This window comes from Balaenoptera ricei, chromosome 2 (assembly GCF_028023285.1).
Source record: "Balaenoptera ricei isolate mBalRic1 chromosome 2, mBalRic1.hap2, whole genome shotgun sequence".
Taxonomy (NCBI): domain Eukaryota; kingdom Metazoa; phylum Chordata; class Mammalia; order Artiodactyla; family Balaenopteridae; genus Balaenoptera; species Balaenoptera ricei.
Window position 1 is genome coordinate 152,100,782 of NC_082640.1, and position 15,865 is coordinate 152,116,646.

Consider the following 15,865-nt stretch of genomic DNA (forward strand, 5'->3'; position numbering starts at 1 on the left):
ATATTTATTAGAACATTCCTTAATGCAAAGTAGTTCGAACATTCAATAACCCATACTTAATATTGGTTGGTTATTACAATTAACTGTCCTCAGCCATCCATCAGAGTCCTATGCCTGTCCTTTTTAAATTCTTAGACGTATAGGAATGTTGTGAAGAGTGTGCTTAGGTCATGACTGACCTGGAGATGACTCAGGAAAATTCTTGTAAAGGGTGGTTATGACTGTTGGAGTGGTTTTGTAGTGGCTGTTGTTGCCTGGCTGCTTCAGGAAGTTAGGTTAAAGGGTTCAGGTTTTGGAGTTACTTGGTTTCTCTTGAATCCTGTCTCTGCTCCTTAACTATCTCTGCTCAAGTTACTTGCCCAGGGAAGTTATTAAATCTTAGTTTCCTTAACTGCAATTTGGCAATAATAGCAACCACCTCTTAGGGTTGTTAGGAGGACCCCTGCAAAATAATATCTCTGCTGTTAGGGATAATGACAGTTTACTGTTTGTTTTTTTAATAAAGACAGTTTTTTTTAGAGCAGTTTTAAGTTCACAGCAAAACTGAAAGGGAGGTACAGAGGTTTCCTGTGTATGCTTTGCCCCTACACATGCATAGCCTCCTCCATTGTCCACATTCCCCACCAGAGTGGTACATTTGTTACAATTGATGAATCTGCATTGACACATCATAATCAAAAGTCCACAGTTTACCTTAGGATTCACTCTTTATGTTGTACATTCTGTGGGTTTGGACAAATATATAATGATATGTATTTATCATTATAAAATCATAAAGAGTACATTCACTGCAGCCCCCAAATCCTCTGTGCTTTTTCATCCCTTCTCCCCAACGTCCAGCCCTGGATAATTCCTCATCTTTTTACTGTCTGCATAGTTTTTCCTTTTCCAGAATGGCATATTAGTTGGAATCATACACTATGTTGCCTTCTCAGATTGACTTCATTCACTTTAAGGTTCCCCCATGTCTTTTCATGACTTGATAGCTCATTCCTTTTTAGCACTGAATAGTAAGTATTTCACTGTCTGGATGTACCATAGTTTACTTATCCATTCACCTACTGAAGGACATTTTGGTTGCTTCCAAGTTTTGGCAATTATGAATAAAGCTACTATAAACAACCATGTGTAGGTTTTTGGGTGGACATTAGTTTTCAACTAGCAGCTACTTCTATTGAGCATTTATTTGTTTTAGCCAGACACTGTACTATGTACTTTACGTGCAAAATATCATTTAATTCTTATGTATATATAATAGATCATGCGAAGTTTTATAGCCCATAGTAATATATGTCCAATAACTGGTTGCTATAATTTTTTTCTCTGTGTTAGTTACAAGCATGTAGTTTAAGTAGAAGTTGAGGCTGTTAAGATAAGACTCAGGAGTGGGCATTCTGACCAGACTTCAAAGACTTATTGAGGAGTTGACAGTGGATTGAAGGTGAAGTATATATTAAAGTGTAGTCCAAGGATAATCTGCATGGCAATCACTTAGGAAGCTTGTTAAAATGTAGAGTTTTGGGTTCATCTTTAGAAACTCAGACTTTATGAATCAGAATCTCTGGTCACGGAGCTTGGATTCTGCAGTTTTACGAGCTTAATAAATAGTTCTGATTCACCATGAATTTTGAGAATCATCTTTTTCAATTTATTCTTCTGATGATTAAAAAATGATTCTAGTGGTTTTTAAATAGTTGTGTTTCTTTGATATAATAAGCTTTCTATTTTCTTGGTGATGGAGCTGGTAAATTTTTTCCATTAAATTTTTTCCATGTTATGAGGGTAGGAGGGTAGTGATATTTGTTCATTCAACTATTATTTAGTAAATATCACTTCTTTGAGGTATATTTTAATTTTTTCATAAATATAGCATATTTTACTTTATTATTCAAATAATGTAGTCTTTTTGAATAGGGTAGGAAAGTAAGGCAGATTGAGAACATACTATTATGAAGATAGGTAGAGAGGTGAAGAGAGTGGTTTTCTGGTGGTAACTAGAAAGGAAAATATAACTATAAATAATTTACATAACTAATATGATAATTAAAACCTGATGGAAATTTTCAAGGAGTTTTGGTATGGGTCACTTTATTAGTCATATTAGTTAATGAAAGAGTCATATCAGGAATGCTCAGCTTCTGTGTTTTTTGACGGTTGTGTTCCCTCCTAAGCACACTCTTCTTCTGGGTTTTGTGTATGTTGGCTTCCTGGGAAGTCCTACTCCAAATCCACAGTTTGGGAAATCAGGTTTCATCCCTACAGTGCTTCACATGAACCTCAGCTTTCTTAGATTCTTCATGTAAAACCTTACCTAAAGGAGCCAATGAATTGGCTTCAAGTCATGATTTTACACTTAGGTCTTTAGAAGACTCCATTTCAGTGAGTCTTTGCATTGGTATCTTTAGCCCCCAAATCTTTCTGGCTCCAGCATCCACTTTAATAACTCTGTGGGTTAAGGAACTCCATTTTTAATATCTGTAGTTTTGTTCATTCTCAGAAATGAGGTCACCAGGGCTTTGTCATTGTTAATGAAAAAGGTATTATTGTACACTTTACTTTTTGGGAGTGTCCTTGGACTGAATGAAGCTAAAACATCATAGACATTGTTGCTCTGCTTTAAATACTCATAGGATATAATTTTGCATATTTTAAACTCAATCTGTTTGCCAATACAATAATATTATTTATCTCTGGGAACTTTGGCTATATTCTGTTGTGCTATTTAGAATTCACATGAATTATTAAACCTTTCTAGTAGGTCTTTTATTGAGCCTATTGTCTGACCTCTTCTTTAAAAGTAGGCTTCAGCATTTTCAGAAGAATCATTTGGGTCTTCCTGGGACTGGAGATTTTGCTTCTGTTGTGACAGAAGCAGAGAGTGAACTTTTTTAGAAGTTAGGAGTGGTGAGGTACAGAAGAGGAGAAAAATCAGACTACATTTTATATCATGCCTGTTTCATTGTGAAAAATAATCATAGCCTTATGTCCTTTTCTTTTCTGAGGAGGGGGCGGTGGCGGTAAGAGTGAAGGGTGAATTAAGGAGGCATCACGGAGAATGTCTCCTAACATGGGGTTTCAGTTATTTCCCAAATACAGAGAGCAAAGTGGTTGTCTCCAGACATTTTTCTTTCATAGGAGGCCCGTGTGCAGTATTGGTATGTTTTTCACTCACCCCAAAATATTGACAGTGGTGGCGTTACAGGTAATCTGAGTTACTGTCTTTTCTGTCATGTTCCTCTCTGCTTTAAGTGTGGGCCACAAACCCATAACAGTATTGATGTGATTATATTACTATTATAACTGTTGATATTTTTCCTTTTAAATCAGAGAAAAGCACACTGATTTTTTTCCCTTTACTCTTATAGCATTTTTATTTCCAATAATTATACTTTCCTTCTGAATTATTTCAAAATGTTTTGGTATGGTATTGGTAAACATAGTATTATTTTTTGTGGTTAAGAGTATAAACTCTTAAACAAGACTATCTGGGTTCAGTTCTCAGCTTTACCACTTACTAGTTGTGTGACCTGGGGCAGGTTATTTATTTTATATAACTCTTGCCTCAGTTTTATCTGTAAGACAGGGATTATAAAATTATCTACTTTTTACACGTGTTGGGGATTAAATCATTTAGTAAAGAACAATGCCTGCAAATAGTACAGGCTGAATATGTATTAGTTATTATTCACTCACTAAAATAGTAGTCTCACTAGATGCTAGTAGACTTTAAAAGTTAACAAAATTAATATTTTAAAACTTTAGAAAAGCTTAATTTAGAAAGTTATTTTTAGGCTGGAATATTGTGCACATGCGTGCGTGCGCGCACGCACACACACACACACACTCATCCTCTCTCTCGCACACCCTTTTCAAACTGTTATAGAACAATGTTTTTCAAACTTCAACGTGCATACAGGTTACTTGGGGATCTTGGTAACATGTAGATTCCTACTAGCTTTGGAATAGTCCTGAGATGCTCCTATTCTAACAAGCTCCACAGGTAATCTGGATGTAGTTAGTCTTTAGATCATGCCTTGAGTATTAAAGTTATAGAATGTCCTACTAGTGGTTCTGAATCCTTCTGTCAGTACTTTATAAACACTTGGGTGTTTTTTGTTTTTGTTTTTAAAAAAACATGCCTAGGCTCTACCTCAGACTAGTTAAATCAGATCTCTGGCATTAGTGTTCTGGACATTATCATCATCATTATCATTTTTTTCTTTTTTGTAAAAAAATATTCTAGGTCATTCTGTGTGTGAATAGCAGTAAGAACTACTACTTTAGTGATGTGAAGGAGAGTCAGTAAGCTAAGTAGCTCCATTTTATGTCTTCATTTACTATTATCTTCTATCCCTTTAAGCATCTGTAGGGATGATGAAGCATAGCTGGTTAGAACTCTTTAACTAGGAGGCAGCTAATAATTTTGGCTTGAAGTTATCTTCACACTATACTGGACTAAAAAGTTTGACTCCTTGAAACCTTCTTCATGGCTTCTATTTCCTATTGCTTTCATCATTTTTGTAATCTTCTTTGGATTCTCCCTAATTTCTCAACAGCTTCCTGAAAGTATAGTAATTCAAACTCAATATAAAATTGCTTTAACAAAACTGAACAGCGGCAGAGGCAGAAGAATAAAGTTCCTTCCACTTCTTAAATTCTGTGATTTTTATTAAGGTGGAAAACTTATATTTGTTTCAGACTTTTTATTGGCCCTTTCTTTATGCTTTTGGGAGCTAAAGTGTGTTTTCCACCATGATATTTGTTTTAGTACATTACTTTCTTAGGTTATATTCCCTCTTTTTTCTTTCTCAACTGTACTTCTTGCCTCTGTTTCCCTTCTTGTACATATTTTTGAGGAGAGGTAGTAAATATTTTCTCATGGATTATCATGTTTTGGGAAAGTAGTTTTCCAAACTGATCAAATCTTGCTGAAATTTTATTCCATCTAGTCATGATATATCAGTTAGAATCTGGACAGGGAAACAATCTACACTAGATATTTCTACCAAGAAAATTTAATACAGGGAGTGGGTTATACAGGTGTCGGAGGCTGAAAAGGCAAAAGGGGAACACTGGAGTAACACAGAGTCAAAAATTGCAGAAAGCATCCATCATCCAGAGGGCTGGGGCTCAGAACTTCTGCAGGGGGTACTGTCTGGCTGTTGCTGGTACTTCTGAGAGTGCCAGAGAAAACTTCTGGCGGTCACCAACTGCTGCTGCTGGGGTGGAGGGCCTGTGCTAGGGCAATGCTGAGTGGAAAAAGCAAGTTTCTCCTTTTAGTGTTCTTATTGGCAGTATGAGGAGGCTAACTGGCAAAAGAGAAGAGTAGTTTCCAGAGTTCTATTTTCAGCATTACTGAGCTGAGTATTAAAGGGTGGATTTGCTGCGGAGAGACTGTAGCTGAATAACCAGCACATATAGCCTTCTCCTCTTCTCTTGGTCTCTTTCTTAGCTACAGGGATCCCGCATGCTCTTAGTGTCTAGGATTTAGAATGAAAGGAGTTATTATTATTTTTAAATTACTTGTCTAGCTAATGTGATTTGGGGGCATGAGACAGGACTACGTGCTCTAAGATAACTGTTCCAGCCTTTCTTGGGAACTGAGAGTCGATTACTCATTCCTTTGACTCTAAAGGGATTTCTGTTTTTCAAGATCCCTTATTCAAAATACAAAAATTGTAGGAGTAATGATAAACCAGAGGTTAAAAATTGGTTGCTTATTGGCCAAACAGTGGCCCACAGTGGGAACTAACCTTTGAACAGAAGATTATACCTTCTCTCTCATTCTAATATTCTTCCTGCAGAGCTTCTCAAAGTTTAATATGTATGTGAATTATTTGGGAATCTTGTTAAAATGCAGATTCTGATTCAGTATGTCACTGGTTAGGGCCTGAGATTCTGCATCTCTAAGAAACTCCCAGTGGAGGCCGAAGCTACTGGTCCCTAGACCAAACTTTCTTCTCTCTTTCCTGCTTTGAGAACAAACCACTGGTCTGGCTTGGATCCATTGTTGGACCTGGTTTTGGGTGGTTGAATGGAGTGGATCATTAAGTAAGAGTTTCTTGCAAGCCCACTTTCTAGAAATATTTTGAGCAATTTTAGTAGAGGTATTTATAGCTGTTTCTTTCCAGGTGGCACTAGATGGACAGTGCCTCAGAATAGGTTGACTTTTCTTCCATAATTTTGATGCTGCTCTAGACGCAGAGGCATGCCAATCATTTGTAGTTTTCCTAGAACATCTGAGGCTTTTTAGTAATTGTGTATATGTTTAAGGGAAACTAATGGGAGATAGGATAGGAGGACAATTAGAAAATTCATGCATCAGATAGCTTGTGCTCATTAAAGCCATTATTCTTGATTAAATAGGGCTATCTATGGATTTCAAAAATTTGGTTTGAATTTCATACTAAATGCATTTTTCCACTTTTGACACTTTGATGTACTTCAGGTTGTCATCAAAGCACAGGATCTTCTTTCCTTGAGCCAAATAAATGGTAGTCTACCTTAATTGAACTTTGCATACAGCCTAAATTTATGAAGTTGTTAATTGCTCTTTACATTTGGATTTTACTTTACCAAGGCATACCTGATCACATGACTAAAAAGTTATTCAGTTGCCATCCTTCAAGATCCTCTGCCTACCTCCCTCATCCCCACTGCCCCCAATTCCTGGATCTTTCCTTTTGTCTTTACAGACCTAGATTTTTAAGATCCTAGGTTCTTTGTTTCTGTCTTTTGGTTCTTTTTATGAATGTTACTCTTAAATTTTTTAAATTCAGGCTGTAGATAATACAATTCAGGTCACGGAATTGAAATAATTGGCCTCTTTATCAGTTGAGGTGAAAGAGTTAAAATGAAAGTTAAGGATTCAGGGCACCCCTACAGAAATGAGGGGTGAAAAAATACTCAATTTTAGGATCCTAAACAAAGCATTTTGATTGGCATATAGAGACCCTTGCATGCACACAAACGTCCATATTTGAATATTTATAGAAGATAATCTGTCAAAATTACTGTTATTTTAATTTGCCAAGCTTGGCTGATTGCTGCAGTTGGATGTTAGTTGAATTCTAGATGAGGAACTGTAAATATGAGCTGGTCTAGAACATGCTTTTTGTCCTTGAAGCTGTTTGAATATTCCTCTCCCCGCCTTTTTTCTTTTTTTTTTTTTTTAAAAAAAAAAACAGTGAGGCCTTTTTATATTAGCTGGACTTTAATGTTTTCCTTTTTAGGGAAAAAGGATTAAAGTAAGGTGATAACAGTAAATACTAAAAATTTTTTTTTAGTTAAGAAAACCATTTACATTTCGTGAACAGGAATTGTTTAAATAGTTTTAACTATTTGTCCAATCTCTGCTTCAAAGATTTCCCTGGAGAGTTCAAACCTAGAGACATATATCTCTTCAAGGCCTGAGGGGCCTTGAGGTTTCCTGTAAGTAAAGTTTCATGTTAACAACAAAGAAAATGTATAGTTGTAGATAATTAATGTTACTGCTTTCTTTTGTCTCATTTTAAACAGTTGGTAATTTTAGTGACCCAGATTCAAGCAGTAATATCTTCCATTGGAAATATGTGATTTCTTCATCTTCTTATGTTCTAGGGGAAGAAAGGTAAGCCATTTTTCACGCTTAATATTTAAGTAACTTTGTAAATAAATCAAAATTTTCTCTTTTAAAAGGTTAGAAAACCCTTTTCTCTTTAGGTAGTGTTTTCTCACCCAGAAAACACTGTATTATTTATTTATGTCATATCGTTATTCCTCAAAAGATTCCACTGAGTCTACATTATTTCAGCTCTAGAGATGATACGATGACTTTCAAAAAATCATACAGCAGTTTTTTGGAGCAGGACTACGTTCTGTGCTCTGTCTGCTAGGCTGTCTTGTCCCTTTTACATAGCCATTCTCAGCTGAATAGTTTATTTTTACATATATAGCCACCTGACATGACTAGATAGTCTTAATATTTTTTGTTTGTTTTTTGCTTTTGATGTTTTCATTTCTTTATCTCTTGTAAACTGCCATAATTGGATCCATTTTGTTGATTGTTACTTTAGCTAGAAACTGTGTCAAGTACTAAGTCTCAGTTTTACTTAGACATTGACTTTGTTTTGGGGTTTCAGGAATGTGGGGGTCTCAGGAATATATTTTATATTCAGCAAATTAAAAGTGAGACTTTTAGAGCATTCTTTTCCATTTTTCACAAGCATCCATCTTCATTCTCATTTGACAATCCTTTTTTGGGTAGATTTTCTTTTTTATAGGAGTGTTTATATAATCTTTCACTTGTTACTGTGTGGTCTCTTTTCCCAGTTCTTTTTGTGGCTATCCCTGTTACCATTTTCTGTATATCTCACTGTAATTCCTCATGATCCTCCTAGGAAAATTATATGTCCAACTCTGTAGTTATCCTCTGAATGAAGGATAATAACATTATTAATAATTCCTTAAGATGTTATGCTCACTCCTAATTTTGTAATTAATAATAACATTATTAATAATTATTAATATAAATAACATTATTAATAATTCCTTAAGATGTTATGCTTGCTCCTAATTTTGTAATGGTTCACCATCTGTTCACTGTACAAAGGGCTCAGAAATGTCTGTTGTACCTAATGCATCACAGATGTGGAAATAATAATAAAATAAAATTTACATTTATGTAAAGCAAAGATACTGCTAACATGTTCCCTTGGGTTTGGCCATTCTGATATTCTTGCTGCATTTGGAGGCTTATTAAGTATGTTAAAACTCAAGTTGAAAACAATTTAAGTCGGTGATATAAAAAGTAATGAGCTGTTTTACAGTGTGATTTGGAAAAAAAAAATTAGCTGTATTTCTTGCTTATAAGAACAGCAGATAGCACAGTTGACTAAGATTTTCTAAGTAAAGTAATTTTGATAAAGGTTAATTTCATGGCAATAGAAAATGTTGGGAATTGGCATCCAAATGTCAAATTTCACATACAAATCTTAGCCTTCTACTGATTTTTCTTTTCCCTCAGAGGAAGAATCTTAAAACTTAAATTTATTTAGAAGACATTATAATGCTACTTTAGGAATAAGAAACAGGCTTTATTTTTCTGCAGTTGAACAGTAGGGATGACCAGTGCATTGCAGTACTTATTGATAGATTTTTTTAAAAGCTCTTATGGAAATTTAATCAAGTGTTTATTTAGGAAATATTTTAGTTTGTAATAATGATGCGGGATCTAAACGATAACCTACGATATTCATCTATGTGTTTTCATTGTTTCAGAAAGAAATGATGAAGTGTATTGTTTAATAATTTGCATTTTGGTATTATTTATAGGGAAACACTATGAATAATCATATTTTAGGTAATTCGTGTGCCATTGAGACAAATTTAGACCTCCATTTGTTTCTTCTCTCCCTAATATCATAAGAGTGTTATATATCACTCTATCAGTTAGTTAAAAGGTAAAAATTGAAAATGGATTTTGTTTTGTTTTGTTTTGTTTTGTTTCTGATCTGGCATGTAAGGAGCTTAGAAATCATCACTCCATCCTAACCACAAGTAAAAAACCGAACAAACTGAAAAATCAACAATTCTTCTTAGATCCATCAGAGAAGTGAGGTCACAGGGCAAACCACTGCTCTCAAATTAGAGACACAGACAGGCAAATATAGAGAATGACAACTTACCCTAGCAAAAACCTCCAAGGGAACCACTACTGGGTAGGAAAATCTAAAGTGTGATTAACAAATTAGGGTAGACTCCATGTGGACAAGCCTGAGGTAAAAACTCCAGGGGGACCCAGTCATAAGGAGCCCCCCACACTTTCATGATTTTGCTTCTAGGAGCTCTACCAGGTCCTCACAGTGAATATCTGAGAAGAAGCCCCTGGTGCTTCCTGCAGGGGGAGGGAAGAGTAACCATTTTGAAATATGCCAAGGCATCTTGTTTTTCTTAACAAGATCTGCTATCAAGAGAAAGTATTTTACCAGGGCCTAATCTATTAAGGTGTTATCAGAGACTAACTGACCTGGAGGAAGGGAAATACCCAACTGTAGCCTTCCACATGGTGGGGAGAGAAATATCCCATTCCAGTCCCCTGTAGCCATCCTGTTCCACCTAGGAGGGGAGCATAGGACTGAAAAGAACTTGTGAAGTTCACAGCTCGGGGGGCGCAGGCCTAACCATGGCACTGTAGAATGCTTCTACTCCCCTCCACACCTTAACCACATTAGTAAATTCCTATTTGTTGCAGTTCCTTTTACCCAGTGCATCATGTCTGACTTCCAACAAAAAAATTACAAGGCATACTGTACTAAAAAGCAAAGACCACAGTTTAAAGAGACAGAGCAAGCATCAGGATCAGACTCAGGTGTGTCAGGAATATTGGAATTATGAGACCAGGAATTTAGAACAACTATGATTAATATGCCAAGAGCACTAATGGAAAAAGTAGACAACATGCAAGAACAGATGAATAATGTAAGTAGAGAGATAGAAAATCTAATAAAGGATAAAAAAGTGCTTGAGATAAAAAGCTATAACAGAAATGAAGGATGGCTTTGATGGGTTCATTATTAGACTGGACATGGCTGAGGAAAGAATATCTCTGAGCTTAAGGATATGTCAGTAGAAACTTCTAAAACTGAAGAGCAAAGAGAAAAAAGACTGGAAAAAAGAAAAAAAGAAAAAATATCCAAGGACTGTAGGACAACTACAAAAGGTGCAACGTACGCATAATGAAAATACCAGAAAGAGAAAAAGAAACAAGAATAATGACAGAGAATTTCCCCAAATTAATGTCAGATTCTAAACCACAGATCTAGGAGGTTCAGAGACTGCCAGGCAAGATAAGTGCCCAAAAAGCTTTATCTAGGCATATATTCAAATTGCAGAAAATCAAAGATACAGAAAATAATCTTGAAAGAAACCAAAGGAAAAAGAACCACCTTAGGTACAGAGGTCTTCTCTTCAGAAACTATGAAAACAGGAAGAGTGGGGTGAATATTTAAAGTGTTGAGAGGAAAAACCAACAATCTAGAATTCTGTATCCTGTAAAATTATCCTTCAAAAATGAAGGAGAGTAAAGACTTTTTCAGGCAAACAAAAATTTAGAGAATTTGTTGCTAGTGGACCTGCTTTGCAAGATATGTTAAACAAAGTTCTTCAGAGAAGGGAAATTATATAGGCCAGAAACTTATATCTACCTTAAAAAAGAAGAAGAAGATTAGAGAAAGAATAAGTGAAGCTAGAATAAAAACTTTTATTTTTCTTATTCTTAATAGATCTAACAGATAAGATAATTTGTTCGAAATAAGAGTAGCAACAATGTATTCAGTGATTATAGCTCATATATAAGTGAAATGAATGATGACAATGATACAAGGGTTGGGAGGAAGAATTTAGGAATATTCTTTTATAAGGTACTTGCACTACATATGAAGCGGTATAGTGTTATTTGAAAGTGGACTTGGATTATTTGGAAATGTATAATGAAAACTCTAGGGCAACCATTAAAAAAAAGTAAAAAAAAAAAAAGTATAATTGACATACTAAGAAAAGAGACACAATGGAATCATAAAATGCTTAATTAAAACCACAAAAGACAGAAAAAGAGTTGAAGACAGAAACAGGAACAAAGAACAAAAGCCATGAGTAGAAAACAGTAACAAATATGGTAGATATTAACCCAAGTATATCAATAGTTGCTTTAAATAGCAGTGGTTTAAATACACTAAAAGACAGACTGTCAGACTGGATCAAAAGTCAAGACCCAACTATATGTTGTGTACAGAAACTCTCTTTAAATATGAAGACACATATAGATTAAAATTAAAGGGATGGAGAAAGATATACCATGCTAACACTAATCAAAAGGAAGCTGATGTAACTATATTAGTTTCAGACAGAGCAGACTGCAGAGCAAGGAAGATTTTCAAGGATAAATAGGAGCATTATATAATAATAATTCTTTAAGAAGACATAACAATCCTTAATGTATATGCACCTAACAACAGGTCGTCAAAATATGTGATGCAAAAACCGACAGAATTGCAAAAAGAAATAGATCAGTCCACAGTTGTAGTAGGTGATACCTCCACTCTCCTGTGTCAGAAATGGACAGATGTAGCAGAAAATCAGTAAGGACATATCTGAACTCAGCAGCAGCATCAATCAACTGGATATGATTGACATCTATAATCCAGCAACAACAGGGAATATGCGAGTTCTTTTTAGTTTTAAATTTTTTTTAGTAGGATTCACATCATAAAAAAGTGATCAGAAAGAAAAAAGATGAGGAACTCATTTTAAAAAATACAACAAACTGTCACCTACCTCGCCTCTACCTCTTACATATTTTAGAGTAAGAATTTTAAAACTTTGATTTTTTAAAATACTTAAACATTTTTCTTACCTCAAGCTTGGTATAATGAATGAAAGAGTTATGGGCGTTACTTTTACAAATGAAACCTACCTGGCACTTTTTCATTTACTGGTATTAGGAAGGAATACCTCCTACAACTCTTTGGTTCCATGTAGCAAAATTTGAAAACTGTGAAATATGAATCCCTCATGCCCTGGCCAGTATTTGATAATTATTGACCTTTGCTCCTGAATAATAGACCTCTAGGTATCCAGATTCTTTTGAGTGATCTAGAGCAATGGTCCCCAAACTTTTTGGCACCAGGGACTGGTTTCATGGAAGACAGTTTTTCCACTGACAGACCGGTACCAGTCCGTGACCCGGGGGTTGGGGATCCCTGATCTAGAGGAAGAGCAGAAGCAGATGAGAAAGGACAGAATTTGTAAAGGGAGAGAATATTCATTGTTATCATTTGTCTGTCTGGCAGACTTATGATAGCGACACTACAGGGATTAATAACATAGACAGGATTTAGAAATCTTGTTAAAATGGATTCAGTGAAATTGTTCCCCTCTCTGTAGAATTAAAAACCAAACCAAATCAAACCAAACCAAACACAAAAATACATCAATTGAACTTTCCTCCTTGGATCACAAGTAGTGGTTTGAGGACAGAATCTATCAGTGTGTAATCTCATGGTTTCTGTCCTGTCTTAGCTGCTGACTAGCTGTACAAACCTTGATCAAGTCAAATCATTTCTTACCTCAGTTTCCTCATCTTCAAAATGAAGATAGTGCCTGCCTTACAAAGCACTGGTAAGAATTAATTGAGGAAATGCATGCAAAGTGCCCGGCTCATATTTGGCATGCACCAGTGTTACTTCTCCTCCTAGTTCCTTTCAGCATCAGTAGTAATATCTGGTTCCAGTCTTTGAATTCACTAGTTACTCGTCATGAGATCATTGTAAAATCAAATTATTTTGTCTCTCCGAGTCTAATTTTCCTTTGACATAAGATCATTAATACTCATGTTGTAAAGTTGTGGTTGTAATTCATTTCCTCATATAGTCTAGGAGGTCTCTGTTGAATCTAAATCTGAATGTTAAACTGCTAAAAACTTATATAAATATGTGAGTTTTACTGGTTAGATCTTTTGGACACTAAATCCAGAGTATTTTTTAAGGAATATATAGTAGGAGGAATGTAATAAGGAAAAGTAAATCTCTAGGTTTTTTTTTTTTTTTAATGGAAGGACTCTCTACACTAGCTTACTTAATTTTTGCTTAATATAATTCATTGGGAAAGTAGGGAAATTATGGATTGAAGAATTTATTTTCGCTTGAAATATTGGGTTGACTGAAAGGTTTGTTCGGTTTTTTTCCATAGGCTGGCTCTATTATTGCTTAGTTGTCTTTAACTTCATTCGAAACAATTTTGTTAGATTGTATATGACAGCTGTCATATCAGTGTGCATCAGTGTGCAAAAAAGACTTATCAAAATTGGTGAATTTTTGTGTAGCCATTTTAATATTGAAAATGGAAGAAAAAAGCAACATTTTCGGCATATTATGCTCTATTATTTCAATTAAGGTAAAAACACAACTGAAACGCAATAAATAGATTTGTGCAGTGTATGGAGAAGGTGCTGTGACTGATCGAACATGTCAAAAGTGATTTGTGACATTTCGTGCTGGAGATTTCTCGCTGGACGGTGCTCCATGGTCGAGTAGACCAGTTGAAGTTGATAGCGATCAAATTGAGACATTAATTGAGAACAATCAACGTTATACCATGCAGGAGATAGCCAACATACGCAAAATATCCAAATCAAGCACTGAAAAAATCATTTGCACCAGCTTAGTTATGTGAATCACTTTGATGTTTGGGTTCCACATAAGTTAAGCAAAAAAAACCTTCTTGACTATTTCTGCATGTGATTCTCTACTGAAACGTAATGAAGATGTTCTGTTTTTAAAACAAATTGTGACGGCCGATGAAAGTGGGTACTGTGCAATACTGTGGAATGGAAGAGATAATGGGTCAAGCGAAATGAACCACCACCAACCACACCAAAGGCCGGTCTTCATCCAAAGAAGGTGATATTGTGTATATGGTGAGATTGGAAGGGAGTCCTCTATTATGAGCTTCTTGTGGAAAGCCAAACGATTAATTCCAACAAGTACTGCTCCCAATTAGACCAACTGAAAGCAGCACTCTACGAAAAGCGTCCAGAATTAGTCAACAGAAAACATATAATCTTCCATCAGGATAATGCAAGCCCGCATGTTTCTTTGATATCCAGGCAAAAACTGTTAGAGCTTGGCTGGGAAGCTGTGATTCATCCACCGTATTCACCAGATATTACACCTTCGGATTTCAATTTATTTTGGTCTTTACAAAGTTCTCTTAATGGAAAAAGTTTCAATTCCCTGGAAGACTGTAAAAGGCACCTGGAACAGTTCTTTGCTCAAAAAGATAAAAAGTTTTGGGAAGATGGAATTATGAAGTTGCCTGAAAAATGGCAGAAGGCAGTGGAACAAAAGGGTGAATATGTTGATCAATGAAGTTCTTGGTGAAAATGAAAGCGTATCTTTTATTTTTACTTAAAAACCAAAGGCACTTTATGGCCAGCCCAGTAGCTACTTCTAGAAAGAATATACATAGAGCACTATGTTAGGGAGTCCAAACACTTGAATGTACCTATTTCTTTGCTTTTGTTCTTTTTATCTTAGGTGACTTTATTTTAAGATGAGACTTCAGTGTACAGTAATGGTTTTATGGGCAGATCTTAGAAAATTATTCAGTACTGAAAATTTTCTGGTTTGATAATTATCAGAGAAAGAATAATAAACCAGTATTAAAATTTAATACTAAATTTTAGTTGGTAAATTAAGGTCAAGACTCATAAATGAATCATGTTAAATGAGTTATGAATTAGATCAGTATTATTGGTGAACTTAGCTATGTGTTAAATCAGTATAATTTCTTTGACATAATCACAGAATAGGAATTGATGTATATGTGGTATATTGTATTGAAGGGTTGTAGATTGATGAACTGGGAAGTTTGTATTTTAGCGATGTTATAATTCCATGAATTTCAGTTAGGTTTATTTGAATATGAATCACTTTTATAAAAACCAGCAGCAAAATATTATTGCTTTTATATTCTGTAGCAGTTGAGTCAGCTTTTGTATGTAATCAGATGAATGTAAATGTAAACTTTAACTTATTTTCTTACACATTTCCCAAAATTTAGGAAATAATTAGCATACAGAGTGTTAATTACTTTTAAGAATTCCCAGTTTATCATTTTATTTGACGTTATGTAGCTCCTTATTAGATGCTTATTAACAACCCTGAAAATGTTGCACAAAGTAGAGAATAGTCTTTGCATGCATAGTCTTTACCTGCAAGAAAAAGAATAGAAGAAAATACAATAAAAACTGAATTGCAAAAACACTGAGTGAAGACAAGCTTCTGCTGAGAAAATGGATATGAATTTATGTGTGAATGTTAGGGATATA

The 15,865-nt window shown here is 35.0% G+C and overlaps 1 protein-coding gene across 3 annotated transcripts in view; it reads left to right on the forward strand.

Annotated features, from left to right (window-relative positions):
* FUT8 (fucosyltransferase 8) overlaps positions 1 to 15,865 on the forward strand; it is a 321,610-nt gene that overhangs the window by 109,757 nt on the left and 195,988 nt on the right. The window contains exon 3 of one of the 3 annotated variants that reach the window (XM_059915752.1): positions 7,519 to 7,609. The exons of the other annotated variants lie outside the window; for them this stretch is intronic. The gene's annotated coding sequence lies outside the window, so the exon portion shown is untranslated. The remainder of the gene's footprint in view (positions 1 to 7,518; positions 7,610 to 15,865) is intronic. 3 annotated transcript variants of the gene reach the window in all.